This window comes from Sus scrofa, chromosome 6 (assembly GCF_054392235.1).
Source record: "Sus scrofa isolate SSC_HxYL_T2T_F1_AM1 chromosome 6, Sscrofa_HxYL_maternal_Yorkshire_Landrace_v2.0, whole genome shotgun sequence".
NCBI lineage: Eukaryota > Metazoa > Chordata > Mammalia > Artiodactyla > Suidae > Sus > Sus scrofa.
The window spans coordinates 153,239,515-153,244,576 of NC_139388.1; the positions used below are offsets into that span (position 1 = coordinate 153,239,515).

A 5,062-nucleotide genomic window follows, 5' to 3' on the forward strand; every position below is an offset into this window, starting at 1 on the left:
CACTTCCCAGCTTTCCATTGCCCTGACTGCCCATCCAAACCACCCCCTGGGCTCTTTCCATTGTCAGTGGATAGCATGTTTGCTCCCACGTTTTACTTTTCTAGCTGAATTGCAAGTGCCTTCTGGACAGAGACTATCCGATGAGAACTCAGTATCCTCAGGACCCCAACAAAGTGCCACCGACACTCGGGTGTTTATGCGCCATTGACGAATGAGACACCACCATGATGGAGGTCAGTCATCTTGCATTTCTTTGGAGGGTGTGAGGAAACCGGCAGCCCAAAGTCCCATTGCAGAAGCAGCGACTGCAGATTCCATTTACTTTCCGAACCTCATAAAGGAGATCCCAGAACAAAAATATTCATCTTATGTGCTCAATTTTTCCAAAATTGAAATGTATATTTCTCTTGAAGTCGGATTGCCTTCTTTGCATGCTGCTCTCATCTCTAGAATCACCAAGTCGTTGCTCTATGAATCTGCTGATCAGCTGGTCCATAAAGACATATTATATCTTAATAATGAGGAGTATATTTGTTAGGTTTTTTGGTAGCCTTGACTCTTATAATTATAACCTAAATACCATTGATTTTTATATAGGACCTGATTTATGTGACTCTCCTCCCTCACTACCCTAAGGACCTACTCCCTGAGGACAGACTGTAAAGTTTTGAAACAGCTTTCCACCCCCCCCCAAAAAAGCAGATTTTTCTTTTCTTTTCTTTTTCCTGCCAGACTTTATTTTCTCAGCTCCTGTGTGAGGTTAGATGTTTTCCATAGGTTTCCTCCTCCAAGCTCCTGCTTTACTCCATTGTGTTGTCGCCCCCTACTGGGGATCCTGAGGACACTGCGTTCTCATAGGATATTCTCTGTCCAGAAGGCGACAAAGGGAGGGTGACTGGCTCTGTTGGGTTAGAGCTGGAAGCTTCTTGCCTTGAAAACATTCCCATGCTTGTGCAGCTAAGAATGTTTTGTTTTCGATAATACATCCACCAGCTATAGGCAGACATGTTGCACTCACCAAAATAAAAAGCCTACACTAATTCTCAGAGCTCTCCAGTGCAATAACTCTTCCTTTGAATTTTTTCACACCCATATCCTACAACATCATTCTCTCAGGACTGCTCCTGAGGAATTCGGTTTTGTTCATCTTTTGTTTCCTCTGCACATAGCACAGGTCTTGAGACATAGTAAGTGCCCAATAAAAATTCATTTAAAGCATGTATGCATATGGAATGCTTGGTCAGCAGAGACCTGCTGCATAGCATGGAGAACTCTATCCAATATTCTGTAATAATCTATGTGGGAAAAGAAATTGGAAGAGAATGGATGTGTGTGTGTATGTATAACTGAATCACTCTGTTGTACTGCAGAAATTATCACAAGCTTGTAAATCAACTATACATCAATAAAACTTTTTTTAAAAGATGCATTAGCAAACAATACAAAAAATACAATATAAAAAATACCATGAGAAGATGGAAGAGAAAGAGGAAGGGAGGGAGGAAGGAAAGCCATTTTCTACAAGCCCCTCAGCTCATGAGACTACAGAAAGCCACATTGGGTTTACAGAATCATTCAGTCAACAACAAAGGCTCTGGAACTTTCACCAGAAGATTTTAAAATCAGGACGAGAACTTTTTTCCCTTTCTCCTGAGCAGATAAAGATCTGGTATTGTTTAAGTTGTGGTCATTAGACTTGCAGACTGGAGTTTTCACTTTTTTCCTTGAGGTTTTCAGTAATCACGGGGCAGCTGAGGTATTTTCTTTTTTCTAGAAGGCAGAGTAAAGGAGACTAGCCCTGCATAGTTGTGATGCACAGCTGCAGGTTGGGCTCTCCAGGATCAACCCCCTTTTGTTAGGGGAATGCCTGCAGTGGGTAGCCTGGGAGAGAGAGTGCCCTGCTTCGTCCTGGTCTCCTAGCAGCTGTGGCCCTGGCATGGAACGCCATTGGTATGGATCAACCAATTGCACACCCCTGCCCTGGGCTTGGACTCCTGAGGAAATGGTGGAAAAATGGAAGTTCATTAAAATTCTTTTATAGTAGCAGCTATTGTCAGGGCAGATGGGTATCTACAGCTGGAGTGGCCATGTCTGCATCTGGAGGCTGTGTCTTAGCCACAGCTCCTACTGGACTATGGGGCTTGGGTGCTGAACTCTTGGCCCTCTGGAGCTGTCTTGATTCCAGTCTCTGTTCCACGTATGGTCCTCCAGACTTTCTGGAAATTCTGTGAGCCTGCATAGTCTTCCAATCAACAACTCTCTTGACTCAATGAAACCAGAGTCAGTGTCTATTACTTGCATCTGAAAAATATTTACTACAATAGGAATCAAAGGGAAACGGAAGACAAAGAGAACAAGAGAAAAAAGAAAGAAGAAAGGAGGGAGGAAAGGAAGGGGAAGAAAGAGCAGACAGGAGTCCTCTTCTGGCTGTTCAATGAATGCCCAGCAGCTGCTCACAGTAAGCAGTCAGTAAAGTTTAATGCAAGGAAAATCCCTTTGTAAAGTGTAATATAGTATCAGAGGCTTGTTTGGTAATCTCCTTACCTGATCCCCATATCAGTTCTAGGAATCCTCTAGCGATCAAGTAAACTCAAATCAGCTGTTAACTCATCCTTTCTACTCAAAGTGTATGGTCCACAGACCAGCAGAAACCACCTGGGATCTTGGAGAATGCAGAATCTCAGCCCCTCCTCAGACCTAAGTCAGAATCTGCATGCTAACAAGGTCCCCCCCGATGATTATTTTGCACAATCTAGTTTGAAAAGCTCAGGTCTCTGAGACTACAGGTAAGTCACTCACCCTCTCAAGTCTCAGACTTTTCATCTGCACAATGAGAATAACAGTAAGACCTAACCCATGTCTAGGGGAGAAGCATATGACATTGTCGACAATTCACCATTTTGACCTAGAGAAATGACAATTCCATGTGGCTCAACAAAATACTTGTACTTAGGATTAAATAAAGTTATCCACAGAAAGTGCTTACCATGGGGCCGGACCCAAAGTAAGATCAGTAAATCCATCCCTAGTCTGAGCTCCAGAAGAGTTTTTTAAATTCACGTCTCATACGTTCTGGACATTGGAAGGAAACGCCAACAATTCTTGGGTAGAAGGTGATACATTAACAAACCCAGGGAGAAAGCAAATGCCTGTTTCAATTAACATTACTTCTCACACATCAGTTCTGTGCCAGTCACTCTGCTGACGGCCAGGGATACTGAGGAAAGCCCAACAGACAGGGGCCTGAGTAGGAAATGTCAGCCGCTCACATAAACGTATCCATCACGGTTACCTGCAGACATGGCAGAAAGTCACTTCCACACGTTCTCTCATTTCATTCCACAGAATCACAGGTGGGAATTGGCTTCCTATGTGAATGAAAGAACTAGGCTGAGAATCTAGCAAAAGCTCCAAGTCAACGGAGTCAATAGCTAGTAGATGATGACCCTAGATTTAGACTCCAGATAAGCTAATCCGTGTGCGCAACGGTCACAGTAGGTCAGCGTGGTGGACCAGAAGCCTTCCTGAGGCCCCCAGAGCTTTAACGTCTCTTTCTCAGCCCCGTTGCTTCTCTTGGCTCCACCCCCAACTCAGCTCTTCTAACATCTAATTGACATCAATTGATAAAACACTGCCTCCCGTAGCCAACCGTTTGGTCCCTAAATCAGAGACTCCTTGTGATTCTGGGTCTAGGATGAAACACAGCATCTTTGGCAGTATTTCCAGGAGACCTTCGGGGAGCATTGTAGCCCTACGTACCTTGTTTTGGCTTCTCCGGCTTGAGCTGGCTTTAGAATTTTCAGGTCCTTTCTTCATCTCCATCACGAGACCCCCAGTCGAAGGCATCTTAGCATCGTATCCAAACACCTGAGACGTGGAGAAATTACTGCACGGGGTGCCCTGCTGTTGCCTGCTGCACCTACGGGTTACCTCCTCAGCCTCCCCTGTGGCCTTGCTAAAATGGGTGCAGCTGTGGGCTCATTAATTTAGTGGGAAAATCCTGAGTGTCAGCAGTGGTCAGGCACTGCCCGGGATCTGGTACTAACTGCCATGGAAGTGTTACTGGTGCCCAGATATACTCCTCAGGCCTTCCCATCTCAGGGTGAACTGGCTTCCAGACACTCAACATCTACACCTCTTTGCTTTAGGGGTTTTCTCTTTATTCTTTTTTTTTTTTTCATGTTTGGCCACCCTGAAGCATATGGAGCTCCCCAGCCAGGGATCAGATCCAAGCCGCAGGTGAGACCTAAGCCACAGCTGCTGCAACATGGGATACTTAACCCACTGTGCCAGGCCAGCAACCGAACCTGAGTCTCAGCACTCCTAAGAGGCTATCATTCTGTTGTTCCACAGCAAGAGGTCCTCTTTGTTCTTTTTTTTTTTTTTTTTTTTTTTTTTTTTTTGCTTTTTAGGGCCGTACTCAAGGCTATGGAGGTTCCCAGGCCAGGGGTCGAATCGGAGCTACAGCTGCCAGCCTACACCACAGCCACAGCAATGGGGGATCCAGGCTGCATCTGCAACCTACACTACAGCTCACTACGGATCCTCAACCCACTGAGTGAGGCCAGGGATCGAACCCTCAACCTCATGGTTCCTAGTCGGAGTCATTTCCGCTGAGCTGCAACGAGATCTCCTCTTTGTTCATTTTTTAATGGAGGAAAACTGCTCTGCTTGCTACAGGGCAGGACAGACAAGGCCTAGAATCCATCACCCCCACCTCTACCCCCAGGGGGGCACCGCTTATTAGTTGATAGTGGCCGTAGGTGGCGTATAAACACTCCAGTTCCCAGGCTCTCAAGGCAGGACAGTCCCCAGGCAGGTTTTCTGCCTCAGGTCCCAGAGTCCCAAGGGGGGTCAGGCTCCAGTTCCCACACTGGTAAGGTGACTAAAAACGCCTTCCTCCTTTGCTTGCTTTCCTTCCTGCGTCACCTCCCCAGCCCCTGCTAGTGCTGTGCACTGCCTAAATAAGCTGTCTACACTTCCCCCGTGTTGGAGTCCGCCTCTGGGGAAACCCCAATCAGGGCTAGCCTTGCCCAGAGCTCACATCCTGCCCCTGGGGACA

The 5,062-nt window shown here is 46.2% G+C and overlaps 1 long non-coding RNA gene across 1 annotated transcript; it reads right to left on the reverse strand.

Moving 5' to 3' along the window:
- Positions 1-1,993: 1,993 nt before the first annotated feature.
- Positions 1,994-3,867, reverse strand: LOC146402899 (uncharacterized). Its single transcript, XR_014808101.1, has 3 exons — positions 3,760-3,867; positions 3,293-3,368; positions 1,994-2,301 (listed from the first exon to the last, which is right to left on the reverse strand). It is a non-coding gene; the product is annotated as an uncharacterized LOC146402899 (long non-coding RNA).
- Between the last annotated feature and the right edge of the window lie 1,195 nt (positions 3,868-5,062).